Genomic DNA, 23,118 nt, shown 5'->3' with positions numbered 1-23,118 from the left:
AAGGTGAACAAACCCTCATAGAATAATTCTCTGTTTTCTGAGAAAACATGTTGCTGACTAAGAAAGCAAGAATAGCTCTCCATACTGCTATGCTGGGTCACTATTATACTCCTGGTAAAAATATTAAAGGATTATTAAATCTTAGAATACCAGATGGCTAGAATTTGTGTAGTTTATATGCTGAACTTACTGTACTAGCCCAGAGTTTCAGCAGTCCTGTAATAGTATTGACCTAAGCCTTCAAGGTTATCCAGAGCAGCTCTCCATCTTCTGATCTTGCCTTCTTTTGACTGTCACTGACTCTGCACATGCTCAGTATGCTCTGGGTTGCTATAGAGACACTAATGTGTAATGTGAATACTAATGATATATTGAGCCGCTTTACACTGCAAATAATTTATTGTATATCTACAATATATTGTGAGCAGATCAGCATACAAAAGATAAACGCTTGCAGTGGCCTTGAGCTCAAACAGAAATATAGAGTGTGGCATTTCTAGCAGAATTCGTTGTTGAGGTTTAGTTCTGCTTTGAAATGACATGCCTAACTCATCCTAAGTTTTTGTGATTTGATGCTGGCTCCCCAACTTAATATACTGTAGATCCTCTAAGAATATTATCCCGACAGCAATAGGCTATACATATGTTACAAACCCACCAAAAATCTGGACCAAGATGGCAAACATTAAATATAAAATCCAGAGACATGGAAAAGGAATCTGTTGATGGGTAACATCATGAGAACAGCTTCAATCTTCTTGTTGATAAAAATAAAACAGACATTACTAAAGCCAAATCATTTAAACTATGATAATTAAATGCCTGTCACTACGTATGGCAATAAACATGAAAATAAACAGAAAAGGCTTGCCTAAGTCAAAGATCAACCACCCACCCAGTATTGTGACAAATGACACATAGATATTATTAGAGATGGGGTGTCTGCAGGAAAGGAGGCCCAGTGGCAGAATCGATAGATGCCTTTGCACATATTTTGGTGATGTTATGCGAAGAACAACAGATGAGAATACCAGCATTTTTTTGCATGTGAAAACAGTAAAATGTATTCCATAATTAGAAGAAAATCAAATGTTTCCCCTTGTACTTTGGGCTTTGAGCTTTAGTTATGATACAAAACGTTTGATATTACTAGAGATTTCAGGAATAAATAATAATGGGACACAACTTTATTAAAGTTTGGGAGCCAAGCAGCAAGATATAAATGGCAGGTAAGGGGAGGAATGTAGTTAGTATATTAAAAAGGGGGAAAAGCATAGAACCATTAAAAATGTGACTTACATAGTTTCTGTGTGCTTGTACTTGACCATAGATGAGGAGTATGGGGTAGGCCACCCTGGAGGAACCCAAAATGCAAGTATTAGGAATTGTGGGGCTTAGTGTAGAAAAGCCATTGCTTCACATTTTCCTAGAAAGTTTACATACTGGAACTGGAATAGCAGAATGCTATAACTTTGTACAGATTATTCTAAAAGCTGAAGAGTTTCTCCTGCTGCCGAGACTTCTATTTGGGGTATTCTTCTGTTTGTCATTACCCCAGTGACATTATACTACAATGATTAATTGTTACACTATGTTCTCTTTTGGCTTTTATAGGGAAGGCCATCAAGAGATGTATGGATTGTGGACTGTATAAGAAACTTTGTTGCCAGCCTGCTATACAATGGCTGCTTAACCAGGTTAAAGTTGCAAGCAGAAACAGTAACATAACAGCATGGGTTAAAAAAACAAACATGAAATAACTTGGTAATCAACTTGCAATTAGAGATGATCAAACTTTTTAGTTTGTTACATTTTTGCTGCAAAATTCATAATTTTGCCAGCAGTGAACTTTTTTATAAATCTGCCCTAAAATTCCCCATGTGATCTGTTTCGCTGAAACAAAAAGAACGTTCCCAGTAGAGCAGTTTATGGAAATTTAAAGGGGGTTTTGATCAACCTAGATTGGAGAATGCCTCAGCTATGTAACAGGGAGAAAGAATATCTAGATGGTTTGTTTTTTTTTTCCTATAAAGAACAGTTGTAGCACAGTGGAAAGGAGTTTCTCTAACAATATATATATGGTATTGCCTTAACATCAATGTAATTTCCCTTTCTATTAACTCCAATGCATTTTGGCAAAATTTTGGAGTTCAGTGAAATTTTCTACTTTGGCCAAAACCAACTGAAGGGAAATGCCCCATATTCACTCATCACTACTTGTAATATTTCTGTTATATAATATATTGATAAAATATGTCATATTATTCATAGAAGCTGCATAAAACAGCATGCAGCATCCTTGGCTCATTTCCTGCAGTTGCTCCCCATTTTTATCTATAGAGGCACACGGAAATCTGACCTGATGCAAAACAGTTTTACACTCCAAAGTAATTCCTTTAAAAATAGATTTGATCAAACCACATGAAAGAAAATATGCAATCACATAAACACACAAAGCAATATTTCTTAAATACATATAAATTATTAACAGCAGTTGGTATGTGTTCTAAAATGATCAAATAATTACAGTATTCAGAATGCATTTCATGCTCTGAACTTTCCAGCAGTTGACAGCTTTTCATCTCTTTTAATAATCACTCCTTGCCTGCAGCTACAGCAAATGACTCTCTGCTGGCTTTAATGCTCCTTTTAAACAGAGCTTCCTGCTTCTGCTAATAAAACACTACTACCCTATGACCAGTAGCAGCCAGGATGAGGACTAGTTAATTTGACTTAATCTACATCTCAGCTGGGTCTTAACCTGGTCACCGAAGTGGAGACTAGTCATAAGTATCAGAAATTTTTGCAAACATATTTCATATATTTTATTCCACTAAGCACCTGCCAGTGTGTCCCAGTATAGAAATAAATTGTTCCCAGCAGATGATGAATTTAACATTTTTGGTCATTTATTTTTTTAAATTAATCATGTCTAAATACTGGTATGGGATCCATTATCTGGAAGCCCATTATCCAGAAAGCTCAGAATTATGGAAAGGCTGTCTCCTATAGACTCGATTTTAAGCAAATAATTAAATTTTTTAAACTGATTTCCTTTTATCTCTGTACTCATAAAACTATACCTTGCACTTTATCCACTTTATACTGTAATTAATCCTTATGGGAAGCAAAACAAGCCTATTGGGCTTATATAATGTTTATTTGATTTTTTAGTAGACTTAAGGTATTCATTATTCAGAAAACCCCAGGTCCCATACCTGTATTTTTTTTTTTTAAAAGGTAAGTTTTAATGTTTTCAACAGGTAAAAACAAACAGAACAATACAAAACAACCCATATGCATTTCATGGAGTCAAGCATGAAATATAGGATGACACACTATAGCCGTGGGGGGGGGGGGTTTAAATGGACACACCAAGAGGTAGTTCTTGTGCTTTAAGTTTGGGTCATTGTTTGCTCCATGCAGGAACAGGAATAACATATTTGCCTTATGTAGGGGTGTACACAAAGTACGGTACTTCAGGCCTCGTCCAGGCCCGGATTTGTGGAAAGGCCACCAAGGCCCGGGCCTAGGGAGGCAGGATTTTAGGGGGCGGCATGCTGGCCAACCCCACCCACATTGGTTCAAAAACACTGGGGATGTGCAGAAGATACAATAGTTTTTTAAACTTCCCGTGTGCCAATCCCCATTGCTCCTAGAATTTGTGTGATTAAACGGGAGGGGACGGGGGCAGGCCTAGGGGCGTCCGCTATGTAAATCCGGCCCTGGCCTCGTCAAAGAGTGCTGAAACTGGGTCAATATTACACCATGGCTTCCAGACCTTGTCAAATTTGGTGGGTGAACCACTATTTTCATCCGTAAGTTTGAAAAGTGGAATGGAACTGTAGTTCTTTTTAACTCTATGTTAATGCTGTGTGTACAATGTGCTATTTCCTGATTCTTCAAGGACACGTTAAGACCTGTTCCCCCTCGAACAGTGAGTACCTTTTATATAGAGCACCATCCTAACTTAAAGGAAAACTATACCCCAAAAATGAATACTTAAGCAACAGATAGTTTATATCAAATTGAATGACATATTAAAGAATCTTACCAAACTGGAATATACATTTACATAAATATTGCCCTTTTACATCTCTTGCCTTGAACCACCATTTCGTGACTCTATCTGTGCTGCCTCAGAGATCACCTGACCAGTAATACTACAACACTTGGGGGCCGATTCACCAAGGGTCGAATATCGAGGGTTAATTAACCCTCGATATTCGACTGGGAATTAAAATCCTCCGACTTCGAATATTGAAGTCGAAGGATTTTGCGCAAAAACTGCGATCGAAGGAATAATCCTTCAATCGAACTATTCGAAGGATTTAAATCCAATGATCGAAGGAATATCCTTTGATCACAAAAACTTAGGAAAGCCTATGGGGACCTTCCCCATAGGCTAACTTTGAGTTCGGTAGCTTTTAGATGGCGAACTAGGGGGTCGAAGTTTTTTCTTAAAGAGACAGTATTTCGACTATCGAATGGTCGAATAGTCGAACGATTGTTAGTTTGAATCCTTCGATTCAAAGTCATAGTCGTAGTCGAAGGTCGAAGTAGCCCATTCGATGGTCGAAGTAGCCCAAAAAACACTTCGAAATTCAAAGTTTTTTTACTTCGAATCCTTCACTCGAAGTTAGTGAATCGGCCCCTACCTGTAACAGGAAGAAGTGAGGAAGCAAAAGGCAGAACTCTGTCTGTTAATTGGTTCATGTGACCTTACATGTGGTTTGTATGTGTGCACAGTGAATCTTACGATCTCAGGGGGCGGCCCTTATTTTTTAAAATGGCAATTTTCTATTTATGATTACCCAATGGCACATACTACTAAAAAAGTATATTATTATGATAATGGTTCATTTACATGAAGCAGGGTTTTACACATGAGCTGTTTTACTCAGTATCTTTTAATAGAGACCTACATTGTTTGGGGGGTATAGTTTTCCTTTAATCCAAAAAGCTATCTACCAAGTGTCTAATCTACCTTTGCTACCCATGAGCCCCCCCCCCGAAACCAAACACCAATCAGGAACTACCTTATCTAAAGGCGGGAAAACAAAGGATGACCTCATCGTTCTCTGTGAATCCCCCACCTGCTACCATCCCATGTCTGTCAGGAGCCTGAATGGCTCCTCTCCTTCAAAAACAGTGTTTTGTATTTTTATGTGGGTTTACTATGGGTCAGTCACTTGTCAGTTTCATTAGTTGTTATATTACAATCTATAGTTCCCTTATTTGATTGGTTAGCGAGTGGTTATCGGTTTCCACTCACAGATTTTTGGGGCAAGAAACTGTACAATTGTGAGGGGTACATTTTTTTAGAATAATTCATGTTTGTGATGACACACATCAGTGATGTAGATAACCATCCAAGATGGCAGCCACCTTCACTGTGATGTGCAATAAAAGTAGTAAACCCAGAACTTGGGGAACTTATTGTCACAGGATGGTGCTGAAGATTAATTCTTTTAGGATCTGTCAGAGAAAATGAGTCTTTAAAAAATCTCTTTATCTGAGGAATGCAAATAACATTAAAAACCAGAAATTCGGCTTTACTAGTGCGGGAGAGCACAGTTACACTCTCTGAACTAGTGTTCCTGCCTCGGATGCCTCCCTTGCAGATGGGTAAGCCGGCGAGGGGGGCGGCATTTTGAGGAGCCGCCTCGCCGCTGCTCCTTATTCTCCTAATCAGCTGTAAAATAGAAGGTAGAATCCCACTTTAACAGATGGGGATTAAATGGCTGATCTTCTACTAGATCTTCTACTAGATATTATTTCTAAGATGAATTGCTCATTATAGGCAATGAAGTTAGAGGATTCCTGACTGAACTGCTGTACTCCTGTTACTCAGCAGGGAGGCCACATCACTGGCCTTCATACCTCAGCCACTATAAAACAAATTACTCTAATACAATAAATAGCAGCTTGTTGCATTCACCAGTAATGTATCTAAAACATTCCTATATTTGACTTTATCTCCTTGGACAGTTATTAGCAAGATGAGGAAAAAGCATTTCCATTTTCCCTATTTCCTGGTCAGAAGGTTGTATAAACAGGAAGTGAACGATTATCTCCTCCTGCCATTACTCATAGTCAGTGCTATATTATCTCATGTCATATGAACATTACAAAGACTCTTCGTATAGGAGCATTATCATTATCCTTTATTTATATAGCTCTGACATAGTCTACTGTGTTTTACAGAGATTATACATCATTCACATCAGTCTCTGTCCCAGTGAATCTAACAATCTAATGTCTTGATCATTCACACTCACAAAATGGTCAGTCATATGATGAACAATTTACCTTCCTGTATGTAAGCAGGAAACCAGAACACCAAGAGAAAACCAACACTAGCACATTCTCTTTATAATCATGACTATTTTCTACCAAATATATATGTGAAATATATGCAGTAGGTGCACATTTTAGGGTAAGTAATGCTAGCTTGGGCTAGGCAGACCAAACTGGGTTAATGTCCAGCTAGTGATTAGAGCAAGGGTTACACGTGACTCTAACACTTCAGTGGAAGAATAAAGGTATGGTGTAGTGTAACTAAAACCCCCACAAGCTATTGTGCAATAAAAATATAAAATAATGGATGCCAGGAGGTTTTTGCAGATAAAACAGATGACAACAGTTTATTTGTCAGAGACAAATGATCCACAGGGTTACTTACAATAAGGAGGCACATGCAGTATAAAATACCATTAGACTAGGACAGGCAGATGAGACAGCTGGGAATGTGACTCCCATTAGAATGTAGTCAAGTAGTAAGGCAGACCTCCAGGCAGATATACCTTGAAGTGGAGCAGATTCCACCCAGCGGAGTGGTCAGGGAGAAGAAGTCTAAGTCTGACACCTTATCCACTGGGAAGCTACCTTGGGAAGCTACTCCCTGCTACAGATCCTTAATGGAGCACAAATCTGCTCTTTCTCTCTCCCCTCACTATCTTACCCTGATAGAGAGTACTATAACAGATCTAATCCTGTCTCTAGCTAATCTCATTCACGGGGTCCCTGCTTCCTGACTCAGATACTAGAGGTACTGGTCCTTCTAGGGCAAAAGGGCTTTACTGGGCCTTGGTGTGCCCAGGCTCAGTGGGAACATCCAGATGGGTAGGACATCAGGAGCCAAAGAGGAATATCCACCCCTTTCCAAGCACTATATTAAAGTGTGGCAGGAAGTGGTCATTACACCTCTTGGCCAATAACTGGGATATGTAAACGTTAAGCTAGATACATGGGCTTTTGCCCAGCAACTGGAAAATGAGGAAGGATAGGGATTTAAAGCCATATGGGCATATTAACCCTATGGGTCCCTATAGGTACATGCTGCAAATCATTACCTCAATCACACAATACATGTGGTGCCAATTTTGTATGGTGCACTATCAGTGCAAAGAGGCAGGCTAGAATTTTACTGCCAGTAAAGAAACTATATGCAAAACGGTGGTACAATATGAGTATTTATAGTGAAATTTGTGCGATGAGCCTAGATTGGTTAGCACTGTATTTGAATGAGTTCTTTGGAGGATTGTGCAATTATTGCTCCAGCACCTAATGCCAGACAAGAGTTTTCATAAACCCAATACATGGATTTATGTATTATGAATATGCAGGCTTTGGTGCAATAAAGGTTTAGTTTAATTTTAGCATGATGATGAAATCACTGTTTATAGCATACTAAAAATGGATTATAATGGGAACATCTACTTTTCACCACTTCATTTTTGTCACATGTACATATATGTGCATATATGAATATCCTACTGTCTATTAAAATTTACTCTAGAAGGAGTATGTTATCAGGAAAGGCAGCCCTGTGCAAAATAAAATGGCCATCTTACTATGTGACCCCTATTTGAAAGTGGGAAGAGTCAGAAAGGAAAATAATGCAAGAAATATAATAGAGAACAATGAAGGTCAGTTGAAAAGTTGTTTAGAATTACCAATTCTATAACATATTAAAAGTTAACTTAAAGGTAAACCACAAGCCCTGCGCTGCTATATGACTTCATACCCTGTTATTTTCTCTTGAATGTTTTTAATGCATGAGCACTTACAACTAGTTCTCTTATTAAGCTGTATATCACTTCATACTTTTGCTTCTCAAATATTTTTATCAAGTAAAATACTATTTTGCTAATTATATTTAAGAAAAACAAAAAAAGTTGTTTCAAAAGGCCACTTTGAATTGTTCACATAACATAAAAAAGTGCATGTGCATTGTTTATATGTTTAAAACGTAATATAAATTGAAAAAACAACAGAAGCAGTATATCCCTATACAGCAGGGATCCCCAACCTTTTGAACCCGTGAGCAACATTCAGAAGTAAAAGGAGTTGGGGAGCAACACTAACATGAAAAATATTCCTGGGGTGTCAAATAAGGACTGTGATTGGCCATTTAGTAGCCCCTATGTGGATTGTCAACCTACATTAGGGCTCTGTTTGGCAGTGCACCTGGTTTTTAAGCAACCAAAACTTGCCTCCAAACCTGGAATTCAAAAATAAGCTCCTGCTTTGAGGCCACTGGGAGCAACATCCAAGGGATTGGAGAGCAACATGTTGCTCACGAGCTACTGGTTGGGGATCACTGCTATACAGTATAAACACTAAAAACAAGCTTGGACTTTTGTTTGGTAACATATTCTACCTACTGTTTTATTAAAAAAATACTATTTCCCTAATATTTTTTATTTGAAAGCACTCATTTGAATATTTTTTTACTGAGATCACCCTTCTCTTTCTGTATAAACAGGATCATTTGTTCAAAGGGAAATGATAAGCTAAGTATAAATGAACCCCTCTATTTCCTAAACGGCGGTCTTTATAATATGGTGCAGCTCATAATACAGAGGGCGTATCTGTGGGCTGGTAATTTGTTTCATTAACTTCTCTTCTGCAAACAATGGCTCAACAGAACAGGAAGCTGGAAAAAGAAAGTGATTTTATTTCCTTGCTTAGTGTAAGAAACAACAGACATCATAGGTATTTTTTATTAAACAAAAGTTGGTTCAGCACAAGCCCTATTCATGGTGCTAATGCTGAAAAGGGGTGTATACTTCCTTTTAAGCTGAACCCTGGATTTAGTTTATCCCTACTCTTTGCCACCTGGGCCATAAATTTTCTGACCCAGTGCAGCAGCCCCATCTGGCCCCAATGAGTACCTTGTGTCTGTGTGGATATAGATCAGGTATTAACTAACATCCTGTAAAAAAATGGGTGCTGGGTACCCACTAACAATTTGAAAAGCAATGGGCCAAATGCAAACTTTGCATCTGATTTTAAAAACATATTGTAATGTGTGTTTAAAGGAATTATGTCATGATTTTTATGGTGCAGTTTGTATTTCTAAATTGCACTGTTTACACTGCAAATAATTCACTCTACCATGTAAAATTTCATTCCTAACCCATCAAGTGTATTTATTTTAGTAATATTAGTATTAGTAATGCTGGTGTGAAGGCAGCCATCCCAGGTCATTTTGATTGGTCATGTGCTTTCAGAAAGTGCCAGTGCTGCACTATGGAACTGCTTTCTGGCAGGCTATTGTTTCTCCTACTCAATGTAACTGAAGGAGTCACAGTGGGACATGGATTTTTACTATTGAGGGCTGTTCTTATAACTACCAGGGAGCTGTTATCTGGTTACCTTCCCATTGTTCTACTGATGGGCTGCTGGTGTGAAAGTGAGGGGGAGGGTGAAATCCCTCCAACTTGCAGTACAGCAATAAATAGTGACTGAAGTTTATCAGAGCACAAGTCACAAGACTGGGGGCAGCTGGGAAACTGACAATATGTCTAGCCCCATGTCACATTATAAAAAAAATACATTTGCTCTTTTTGAAAAACAGATTTCAGTGCACAATTCTGCTGGAGCAGCGCTATTAAATGATCCATTTTGGAAAAAACTCGCATTCCCATGACAGTATCCTTTAAGGATATATACAGAAGGAACTGCTGGTCTAGAGCCCCCTATTATTAAGATTCATGTGTGCTTTGTGTAACACATAACATGGCTTTGGGCTGCATCAGTTGAGGGAAGCAATGACCTGCCGAGCAACTTATTTCTTGCTGTTGTTTTATTTTTAAGCATAAAACAACATGTTTAAAAAATACCAGACCAGACTGAACTTTTAGAACTATTATAAACAAGTATTTATAAAGTGCCAACATATTCCACAATGCTGTCAAACAGTATTTACAGCAAACACAAATTGCAAATACTGACCAATACTGGAGATAATGTAGGCACTGATCATTAGAGCTTGCAATCTAAAAGGTACTTCTGCTAACAGCTGCAGTTATAGTAAAACAAGAAGTAATAAATATACAAATGAGGAAGGTGTAGGGTCTTTTTGTTTATTTACAACTTGATAATTTATATATATTTTTTTTAAACTGGGGCTCCAAACTTCTTAGATTGGTCTGTGCGACCTCCACTTTAAGTTCATCGCCGCAGCAGATAACTAAACTCTGTGTACTTTTTGCGCATTGGAGTTATCCCCTATTCATCCGAATGGTGTTCTTGGTAAATAACATGATGGGAAGGCTGCACTATTGCCAACAACAAGTGTGGAATCTGTCTTAGCTCCTCATTGTCTGGCGGAATGGAAAGATTTTATGGTTGTGATGGGCGTCATGAGGTGGAATAGAAGTCCCAGTGTGTTTTTCTGCTGTTCTACTGCTGGCAAAGTTGCAGACACTGGATTCTATCACAGGCCCCCGTACAAAGGCAATCAAAAGTGTCTATGCAATGGGTACTCTGAGAGGCAGCAGTATGAAGCGAGGCCTTCTGTTCCCAGTGAATAAGGATTTCCTTAACCCACACAGTGAAAAACGGCCTGTATTCAGCCCTGGAAAAAACAGGCTGGGATTCCATTTCTGCTGTTACGTCAATTTCTCTTTGACCATTGTACAGTTTAAGAAATTAATGATCAATACAGAACAGAACGCTCATTGTTTATAGGCTGCTATGATGCTGTCTGTTGGTTTCTAAGCTTTCAAAGGCACTGTTGTTCTGACTAGTCCTAGTATAGTCATTAATTTTTTTCCAGGGGACATTTTATTTTATTAAAAAATACATGTATCCTCTGTTGTGGAACCATGTTTCTTCCTCTCTCAGCAGCGCTACATCCCAGGCCACGCTGTATCACAGATGTTGAATTTCTCATACACATAGGCAGACGTCATGCTTGGGATATTATGTGCTGATCTTGAAGAAATTTAGCTTTAGCAGGCAAGCATAGAAAGGCTTTCATTGGGCTCCTAGAAAAACTATTATAGTACAGCAGCCCTTGACTGCATAGCTCATTTTGCAAATAAGATTCAATCCTAGATATTAATTTTTTTTATTTTAAATTAACCCATAGCCCTAATAAAATTAGACTTTATTACTTTGATATTAGGGTTATGTAGTCTAGTAACTAATAGCAACCATTGAGCAGTTAGTGCTGTTAGATCAGCGGTCCACTACCTTTTTACACCATGGACCAGTTTCAAGCAACACCGTTTTTACGAGGACCATGGGGGGGGATGTAGATGCATTTCAGGCTTACCAAAAAAAACTGTCCAACAAAACTGTCAGTAGAAAGCTTGCTGGGCTTCACACAGCTGTTTTCATGGCAATGGAGCCATGCAGGGAGCTGGGATTGCAGGTAATTATGACTTTTTTTCATTGTTTCTGCAGCTATTATAGACTACAGCTGGGACAAGAGGCAGCCCAGTTCGGCACAGCCCACCACCCGCCACTGGTCCATGGCCCGTTGGTTGAGGACCCCTGTGTTAGATTACTGAAAAAAAAATCTAACATTACTGAATAATGTTCGCCCAGGTTTATTTATTACCTCTGAAATACATTTACAAAGTGCAAACATCCACTCTGGCATTTGCTATACCTGTTTAAACAGCATAACTGCTAAATATCACTCATGTGCGGGCACTGTCCTTATCGTTGTTTTTTTTCCCTGGTGAACTTATGGCCATATACCACATGTAAAGCTGCTAAACACATGCCAATACAATACAATACTCAGCCCCTCCACATCTAGTCAGCAGCTTATTGTGTGGGGCCCTCTCAAAAGCTTTCCCAACCTACATCTGGCCAACGATCCGCCAGATATCTATTGCAGGTTTGAATATCCAATCAGATGAAGACATCATTGAGGTGGTCCTCTCCTGATGAGTCTAGGGATGATCCATAATTTGTTTTTTAAAAATAAAAGCTTTTATTTGGAATTTTTGGCACATCTATCAGTTAATATTGATTGTATAATAGGATTTCTGTCTATTCCAATAACATTATATATCAACATTATAGTAACATGGGATGATCCATACTTATAGTTTATGGCCAGCTTAAGTATAGCCTATTACAAATAAACATGAAATATACTGTATGGTACTGTATGTGTAGCACACTATTCCATGATCTTAATTCTTGTAATATTTATGACTAAGTCAAAGGGAGTAATTTAAGAAGTGTAGGGCAGGGTACAAAGTAGAAAAAAAAATTGCCATAGGTCTCTATGCTCCAAAACAAGATCTCAGAGACCTACTTTCACCCATGAACACAATACCTGTGTTTGGCAGCACTACACCAAGGTTAACCCCATTACACCAGGGCCACACACACATATGTATATATATATAGGCACCTGAGAGTCTGTACCTAGGGTGGCAGCTTTTGGGGGGGAGGCCCCCTCAGCTGCGGCAAAAGACTTTCTGCATAAATCTGGTGGCAGAGCTGGGGGGATGAGGAGTAAAGGGCTCGTTGCACCAAAAGCCGGAAGTAACGCATGCCAGAAGTGAGCTCATGTGCAGGTAACGTCACTTCCGTATGTTGGGGGCGCTGTAAAGTCCAATGCCTAGGGTGGCACCGGACCTAACTAAACCCATGCCTTATGCTCCCTAACTTTTAACAGCCTGTCGCTAGGTGCAAACTGAGGCTAAATCCCAAGTGTACTTTTTACATATGCACTAAGGGTGGGATTTTGTGCCCCTAAGTGCTCATCTACTTGTACCCAGGGTCAAAGTAAATGAACCTTAAGTGTATCTGACATTGATTTTCTCATGTTGGCTAGGGATGTCGCAGACTGTTCGCCGGCGAACTTGTTCGCACGAACATCGACTGTTCGCGCTCGCCGAATGTTCGCGAACGTCGCGCGACGTTCGCCATTTTGGGTTCGCCTTAGCTGGCGCTTTTTTTTGTCCTCTCACCCCAGACCAGCAGATACATGGCAGCCAATCAGGAAGCTCTCCCTCCTGGACCACCCCCACACCCCCTGGACCACTCCCCTTCCATATATAAACTGAAGCCCTGCAGCGTTTTTTCATTCTGCCTGTGTGTGCTTGGAAGAGCTAGTGTAGGGAGAGAGCTGTTAGTGATTTGAGGGACAGTTGATAGTAAGTTTGCTGGCTAGTAATCTACTTGATACTGCTCTGTATTGGAGGGACAGAACTCTGCAGGGATTTGAGGGACATTTTAGGTTAGGTAGCTTTGCTGGCTAGTAATCTACCTTCTACTGCAGTGCTCTGTATGTAGCTGCTGTGGGCACTGATCTCTTCTGATCTCATCTGCTGAGCTGACTGCTGTAACAACCCAATAGTCCTTGTAAGGACTGCTTTTATTTTCTTTTTTGTTTTTTTTACTTTGCTACTATAAGAGCCCAGTGCTATTAGTCTAGCTGTGTTGGGGAGTGGGACTGGTGTGCTACTGTGCTGCTCCTAGTAGTTCAGCAGCACCAACCCGAGTAATTTTTTTTTTTAATATACATATATATTTTTTTAATTTTACTTATCTTACTGTTCTTTAACGTGTCCAGTGCTGTTTGCTGTTCTTCATAGTAGTGCACCAATAGTAGTGCACTTGCAGGCATTATTTGCCCAGTGTGTTCTTCAAACAACTGCCATCTAGCTGTGTGAGCTTTTTCACATTCTGTCTAAATATCAATAATAATACCGTCTCCAGAAACACCACCCGAGTGACGTTTTTCAAGCAGCAATAATATATTCCGTATCCACTGCTGTAGTAGTGTATACGTTGACCTTGTAGCCATTGTTTGCCCAGTGTGTTCTTCAAACAACTGCCATCTAGCTGTGTGAGCTTTTTCACATTCTGTCTAAATATCAATAATAATACCGTCTCCAGAAACACCACCCGAGTGACGTTTTTCAAGCAGCAATAATATATTCCGTATCCACTGCTGTAGTAGTGTATACGTTGACCTTGTAGGCATTGTTTGCCCAGTGTGTTCTTCAAACAACTGCCATCTAGCTGTGTGAGCTTTTTCACATTCTGTCTAAATATCAATAATAATACCGTCTCCAGAAACACCACCTGAGTGACGTTTTTCAAGCAGCAATAATATATTCCGTATCCACTGCTGTAGTGTATACGTTGACCTTGCAGGCATTGTTTCAATTTGTTTGCCCAGTGTGTTCTTCATTTTCAAACAACTGCCATCTAGCTGTGTGAGCTTTTTCACATTCTGTCTAAATATCAATAATAATACCGTCTCCAGAAACACCACCTGAGTGACGTTTTTCAAGCAGCAATAATATATTCCGTATCCACTGCTGTAGTGTATACGTTGACCTTGCAGGCATTGTTTCAATTTGTTTGCCCAGTGTGTTCTTCATTTTCAAACAACTGCCACCGAGCTGTGTGAGCTTGTTCACATTCTGTCTAAATATCAATAATAATACCGTCTCCAGAACCACCACCTGAGTGACGTTTTTCAAGCAGCAATAATATATTCCGTATCCACTGCTGTAGTAGTGTATACGTTGACCTTGCAGGCATTGTTTCAATTTGTTTGCCCAGTGTGTTCTTCATTTTCAAACAACTGCCACCGAGCTGTGTGAGCTTTTTCACATTCTGTCTAAATATCAATAATAATACCGTCTCCAGAACCACCACCCGAGTGACGTTTTTCAAGCAGCAATAATATATTCCGTATCCACTGCTGTAGTAGTGTATACGTTGACCTTGTAGGCATTGTTTGCCCAGTGTGTTCTTCAAACAACTGCCATCTAGCTGTGTGAGCTTTTCACATTCTGTCTAAATATCAATAATAATACCGTCTCCAGAACCACCACCTGAGTGACGTTTTTCAAGCAGCAATAATATATTCTGTATCCACTGCTGTAGTAGTGTATACGTTGACCTTGTAGGCATTGTTTGCCCAGTGTGTTCTTCAAACAACTGCCATCTAGCTGTGTGAGCTTTTTCACATTCTGTCTAAATATCAATAATAATACCGTCTCCAGAACCACCACCTGAGTGACGTTTTTCAAGCAGCAATAATATATTCCGTATCCACTGCTGTAGTAGTGTATACGTTGACCTTGTAGCCATTGTTTGCCCAGTGTGTTCTTCAAACAACTGCCATCTAGCTGTGTGAGCTTTTTCACATTCTGTCTAAATATCAATAATAATACCGTCTCCAGAACCACCACCTGAGTGACGTTTTTCAAGCAGCAATAATATATTCCGTATCCACTGCTGTAGTAGTGTATACGTTGACCTTGTAGGCATTGTTTGCCCAGTGTGTTCTTCAAACAACTGCCATCTAGCTGTGTGAGCTTTTTCACATTCTGTCTAAATATCAATAATAATACCGTCTCCAGAACCACCACCTGAGTGACGTTTTTCAAGCAGCAATGATATATTCCGTATCCACTGCTGTAGTAGTGTATACGTTGACCTTGTAGGCATTGTTTGCCCAGTGTGTTCTTCAAACAACTGCCATCTAGCTGTGTGAGCTTTTTCACAATCTGTCTAAATATCAATAATAATACCGTCTCCAGAAACACCACCTGAGTTGTTGTTGTTGTTTTAAAAATAATGCCAGGCAAAGGCAGGCCGCCACGCAGAGGCACTAGGGGCCGTGCTGCTATGCTATCCTGTGGCCCTAGGAAATTGCCCAGTTTTAAAAAGGCAATGACCCTGAACTCCCAAAATGCTGAAGAGGTAGTTGACTGGCTTACACAGCACACCCCATCCTCTACCGTTTCTAACTTTACCACAACATCCTCATCCTCCACTGCTATGGGCACCCCACGTAACACTTCCTCCACCACCGGCGCCCCTTCTTCACTGGAGTCAGAGGAGTTATTTACACATGAGTTTTTTGAACTGAGTGATGCGCAACCATTATTGGCAGAAGAAGATGAAGGAGATGAGGACGTTACACCAGATTTAATTCTGGCAGAGAACACAACAGAGATGGACATAATGAGTGATGAAGAGGTCCCCGCTGCTGCTTCCTTCTGTGAGCTGTTAGAAGAAATTGATGCATCTGAGGAGAATGATGATGAGGAGATTGATGTTTTGTGGGTGCCCAGTAGAAGAGAGCAAGAGGAGGATAGTTCAGATGGAGAGACGGAGAGTCAGAGAGGCAGGAGGAGAATAAGACTTAGAAGAAGCAGGGAGGACAGCTCGCAGGGAACAGTAGGGCAACAACATGTATCGGCACCTGTGGTCAGCCGACCAACGCACCCGCCATTGCCGCCAACGCCGCCAACTTCTACTGTTACCGCCAGATTGCCAGCTTCAAAAAGGTCAGCAGTGTGGGATTTTTTTAATGTGTGTGCCTCTGACAAAAGCGTTGTAATTTGCAATGAGTGCAGTCAGAAACTGAGTCTTGGGAAGCCCAACAGCCACATAGGTACAACTTCTATGCGAAGGCACATGAACGGCAAGCACAAAGCACTTTGGGAGCAACACCTCAAAGGCAACAGACAAACTAAAAGCCACCCTCCTTCTGGTCCAGCATCTTACTGCTCTACCTCTGCTGTCCTTGACCCGTCTGAACCACCCTCCACTCCGCCTTCCACCTTGACCACCAGTTCCCATTCCCAGTCATCTGCCCCCAGCCAAGTTTCTGTGAGGGCCATGTTTGAGCGTAAGAAGCCAATGTCTGCGAGTCACCCCCTTGCCCTGCGTCTGACAGCTGGCTTGTCTGCACTCTTAGCCCGCCAGCTTTTACCATACCAGCTGGTGGACTCTGAGGCCTTCCGCAAATTTGTAGCAATTTGGACACCGCAGTGGAAGGTACCCAGCCGCAATTTTTTTTCAAAAAAGGGAATACCACACCTGTACCACCATGTGCAGAGCCAAGTCACCGCATCTCTGTCACTTAGTGTTGGGCCAAAGGTCCATATGACTACTGACGCATGGTCCTCCAAGCATGGTCAGGGCAGGTATGTCACCTACACTGCCCACTGGGTGAACTTGGTAATGGCTGGGAAGCAGGGAATGTGTGGCTCAACAACAACAGTGGAGTTGGTGTCACCGGCCACGGATTGCACGCGGTTCTGCCACCACCTCTACTCCTCCTTCGCTCTCTACCTCATCTTCTTCCTCTTCTTCCTCCTCTGCTGCTGGGTCCTCCTCCTCCACACCTGTGCACCCCCAGCTCCCCCTAGGCTATTCGACGTGCCAGGTACGCCGTTGTCATGCTGTCTTGGGGATGACGTGCCTGGAAAGCAGAAACCATACCGGATCTGTACTCCTGTCATCTCTGCAGTCACAGGCCGATCGGTGGCTGACCCCACACCAACTGAAGATCAGAAAAGTGGTGTGTGACAACGGAAGCAATCTGTTGGCAGCACTGAGACTGGGCAATTTAACACATGTGCCCTGCATGGCACATGTTCTGAATTTAATAGTCCAACGTTTTGTCTCGAAGTACCCAGGATTCCAGGACGTTCTCAGGCAGTCCAGGAAGGTGTCGGCCCATTTCAGACGTTCCTACACAGCCATGGCACGCCTTGCTGACATTCAGCAGCGGTACAACATGCCAGTCAGGCGTTTAATTTGCGATAGCCAGACTCGCTGGAATTCAACGCTCCTCATGTTGGAACGTCTGCTGCAACAACAAAGAGCCGTCAATGAATACCTGTTTGAACTGGGTGGTAGGACTGGATCTGCAGAGCTGGGGATTTTTTTCCCACGTTACTGGGTGCTTATGCGCGATGCCTGCAGGCTCGTGCGCCCTTTTGAAGAGGTTACAAACATGGTCAGTCGCACCGAAGGCACCATCAGCGACCTAATACCCTTTGCTTTCTTCCTGGAGCGTGCCGTGCGACGAGTGACAGATGAGGCTGTAGACCAGCGTGACGAGGAGCAGGAAGCGCACGATTTCTGGTCGGAATCACCAGAACGAGCCCAGGCACCTGCTGCAACGCAGGGAGAGGTGTCAGAAGTGGAGTCAGAGGAGGAAGGTGGCTTTGTGGAGGAGGAGGAGGACCAACAGGAGCAGGCTTCCCAGGGGGCTTGTGGTGACCTTTTGGGGACCCCTGGTCTTGTACGTGGCTGGGGGGAGGAGACCGTGGATGATGTAGTCCTTGATAACGAGGAAGCGGAGATGGATACCTCTGCATCCAACCTTGTGAGAATGGGGTCTTTCATGCTGTCATGCCTGTTGAAGGACCCCCGTATCAAGAGGCTTAAGGAGAAGGACCTGTACTGGGTCGCAACGCTACTAGACCCTCGGTACAAGCATAAAGTGGCAGAAATGTTACCAACGTACCACAAGTCCGAAAGGATGCTGCATTTACAAACCAGCCTGCAAAACATGTTGTACAATGCTTTTAAGGGTGATGTCACTTCAGGAACTCATCAACATTCCAGGGGCAGAGGTGCCAGTAATCCTGCCACGAGCGCACCTGCAAGGACAATGCACTTTGGCCACTCTGTAACGTCAGACATGCAAATGTTTTTCAGTCCAAGGCAGCGCCAGAACCCTTCTGGATCCACCCTCAAAGAACGCCTCGACCGGCAGGTAGCGGACTACCTGGCATTAACTGCAGATATCGACACTCTGAGGAGCGATGAACCCCTGGACTACTGGGTGCGCAGGCTTGATCTGTGGCCAGAGCTGTCACAATTTGCCATGAACCTCTTGTCTTGCCCCGCCTCAAGTGTCCTCTCAGAAAGAACCTTCAGTGCAGCAGGAGGGATTGTAACTGAGAAGAGAACTCGCCTAGGTCACAAAAGTGTGGATTACCTGACCTTTATTAAAATGAACGAGGCGTGGATCTCGGAGGGTTACTGCACGCCGGAAGACTTGTTCTGACTCCCCATGCAGCTGTCCTTCTCTGCACACCTCATGACTCCACACACAGCTGTCCTTTAGCGTCCTCCTCCCTCCGCCACCGTTACAAACTAGGGTGCAAACCCTACTGGTTTCATTTGAATCCAGGTAAATCCTGAGTTTTTCTGGCCTCTGTGCTTCAGTGGCTGCGACAAATTTTTTTTATATTTTCAGCATTTATATGGCATATTTTTTCTGGTCTCTGTGCTGCAGTGGCTGCGACAAAAAAAATGAATATTTTCAGCATTTATATGGCATATTTTTTCTGGCCTCTGTGCTTCAGTGGCTACGACAAAATTTTTTTATATTTTCAGCATTTATATGGCATATTTTTTCTGGCCTCTGTGCTGCAGTGGCTGCGATAAAAAAAATGAATATTTTCAGCATTTATATGGCATATTTTTTCTGGCCTCTGTGCTTCAGTGGCTGCGACAAAATCTTTTTATATTTTCAGCATTTATATGGCATATTTTTTCTGGCCTCTGTGCTGCAGTGGCTGCGACAAAAAAAATTAATATTTTCAGCAATTATATGCAGGCCCGGACTGGCAATCTGTGGGTTCTGGCAAATGCCAGAGGGGCTGCTATAAGGTGCCATAGAAAGTCAGTATTTAGTGGGCTGGTGGGGGCTGTTTGGGCCTCTGTGTGGGCTGATTGGGCTTCTATGTACCTGAAATGCCAGGGCCTATTATAATTCTCAGTCCGGACCTGTTTATATGGCATATTTTTTCTGGCCTCTGTGCTTCAGTGGCTGCGACAAAAAAAAATTCATATTTTCAGCATTTATATGGCAGATTTTTTCTGGCCTCTGTGCTTCAGTGGCTGCGACAAAAAAAACATAATTTTTCAGGAAAGTACACATGCCTAATTTTTCAGGGTTCTGCAACAGTGGCAAAATCGCATCTTTTATGGTCACCGCAGGTGATCAATAAAGTAGACCAAAACTGGGCCCACACTGCAGAATCAGTGTTTTTTGGTTCACTTCACTGTACATTGAATTACCTCTGCCTGACCGTGCACGTGCGCACAAGTACGGTGACTGCTAAACACACCACTACAGAAATATTGCCACCAACAGGACGAACATCCTGGAGGTGACAAGCTCAACTAGTAATTAACAACTATTATTTGCTCACTTGACGGTATCATTCATGAAAGCTCTTTGCGTTTTTTTGCGTTGCAGTAAGCGCCGCGTTTCGTCTTTGCGTGTGAACAGGCTGTAACCTTTACACGACTTGATTGGCATGTAGACGCCGGACGTTTTAAAGCAGTTTATTACACAGGTTTAGAAATGTAGTGTGATTTCTGCCCTTTACAGCACAAAACGCAGCGCTGTGTCAACAATGTATTTTTCAGATACATTTTTGCCCTTGATCCCCCTCTGGCATGCCACTGTCCAGGTCGTTGCACCCTTTAAACAACTTTAAAATCATTTTTCTGGCCAGAAATGTCTTTTTTAGCTTTTAAAATTCGCCTTCCCATTGAAGTCTATGGGGTTCGCAACGTTCGCGAACCGTTCGCATTTTTGACGCAAGTTCGCGAATATGTTCGCGAACTTTTTTTCCGACGTTCGCTACATCCCTAATGTTGGCAACTGTGAGAAAGAGACAGAGAAAACTGACAGTCAATCCTACTTTATTAGCTCCTGAGAGGGGAGGAAGGAGAATTGTAACTGATATGATTCACGCTGATGTCAATAATATTATTGCAGATGATTTAGTGAGAGGACTTTATAGATAGGATTATGTACAGTATGTGGAATGATTTTTACATCACATGATATGCACAGTAGTATAGCAAATTAATCCACATGCCTATTAGGATAGGAGGAGGCTATTTTTAACAGTAAGATTGCATACAACACCCCAAGCCTTAAGCAGTTTAGTAAGCCAACATGTCTATATTCATAAATCACAAGTAATGTCAGTTATTCGCGTTGTCTGGATTAGCAATCCTGTAATTTCATCTTTAACACAGCTCTAGAGGCTGCAAATTAGAAAGGTTTCTGTCATACTGGGTGTGTTGGGGACATGGCTGGAACTAGGGGTAGGCAGAAGAGGCGGCTGCCTAGGGTGCAACAATTTGGGGGCACTGGGCAGCTACCTCTTCTGCCCACACCTAGACCGGACTGACACGTCACTCAACTTGTGCGTACACAAGGGGTGGCCACACAAATGGGCGTGGTCAAAAAAATTGCCACTCTACGCACAGCAACTTTTTTGTCCTTCTTTTTATTTCCAAAATGTTGGCAGGTACTGTATGTCCTGAATAATATGATTCTAGACAATAGACCCGTTACCTTTATTCTGCAGTTACAAGAGTAGAACTCTGTGGCCAGTGTAATTTACCAAGGTCCATAAAGCTTTAGGCCATGTAACAATAGGCGTGTTAACCACCGGCATATTTGCTTACTCCGTAATCACAGTGCATTGACAGGCACATCATCAGCCTGTTAGTGCACAAAAGTATGCATTTTCATGCCAAAATGTGTCCTGTCTGTGCACTAACAGGCCAATGTCATGCCAGTCAATGCACAGTGATTTTTGGGGCAGAAGGAAGCGGATTAACAGTTTCTCCCCAGTGTGGGATAAGATTTTTTGCGGGAGGGGCCTGAGCCATGAAGTTATGCAACTGGCAACAGGAATTCCATGCAGTTTACTCATACACAGTTCATATAGCCATAACAAGTGCATACGCCCGTGTTTCTAGGAAGCATGTACAGTAAGACCCTAGATTCTGCTTTAACTTTCAAATACTTTACATTGTTGATTGATTTTTGAGCAGTAGGTAATACAGTACCTGTAGTTCTCTTAAAATGAAAACAAAATGGTTAATATGGGATCAGTCTTTAGCCATTTTTAGAAATAAACTACATTTCATATATTCTGGACACCCGGACACCCAGACACCTGAAAATATTACACCACCAAAATTGAATCCATGGCAGCTCGTATGTTATCCTGAGTCTCTTCTATACCCCATCTCAGTACACTTATAATATGCTGTTCTGCTGAGCTGTGCTATTAAAATCCCTTCATGCTGTCTGTAGCTGGAAATTTAACTAAGCAGCATCATGCTGTCTGAAGGGGATGATCTATCTATCATCTATCTATCCATCTATCATCTATCTATCTATCTATCTATCTATCTATCATCTATCTATCTATCTAGCATCGATCTCTCTCTCTCTCTCTCTCTCTCTCTCTCTCTCTCTCCATCCATCTAATCTATCTATCTATCTATCTATCTATCTCTCTATCATCTATCTATCTATCTATCTATCTATCTATCCATCCATCCATCCATCCCATTCCATCCATCCATCCCATCCATCCATCCATTATCTAATCCTATCCTATCTATCTATCTATCTATCTATCTATCTATCTATCTATCTATCTATCTATCTATCTATCTATCTATCTATCTCTCTATCTCTCTATCATCTATCTATCTATCTATCTATCTATCTATCTATCTATCTATCTATCTATCTATCTATCTATCTATCTATCTATCTATCTATCCATCCATCCATCTATCTAATCTATCTATCTATCTATCTCTCTATCATCTATCTATCTATCTATCTATCTATCTATCTATCTATCCATCCATCTATCTATCATCTATCTATCTATCTATCTATCTATCTATCTATCTATCTATCTATCTATCTATCTATCTATCCATCCATCCATCTATCTAATCTATCTATCTATCTATCTATCTATCTCTCTATCATCTATCTATCTATCTATCTATCTATCTATCTATCTATCTATCTATCTATCCATCCATCCATCCATCCATCCATCCATCCATCTATCTATCTATCTATCTATCTATCTATCTATCTATCTATCTATCTATCTATCTATCCATCCATCCATCCATCCATCCATCCATCCATCCATCTATCTAATCTCTCTCTCTCTCTCTCTCTCTCTCTCTCTCTCTCTCTCTCTCTCTCTCTCTATCTATCTATCATTATCTATCTAACAGCCC

Source organism: Xenopus laevis, chromosome 2L (genome assembly GCF_017654675.1).
Source record: "Xenopus laevis strain J_2021 chromosome 2L, Xenopus_laevis_v10.1, whole genome shotgun sequence".
Lineage (NCBI taxonomy): Eukaryota > Metazoa > Chordata > Amphibia > Anura > Pipidae > Xenopus > Xenopus laevis.
The sequence above is the reverse complement of the archived record's forward strand: the minus strand, read 5'-3'. Positions refer to the sequence as shown.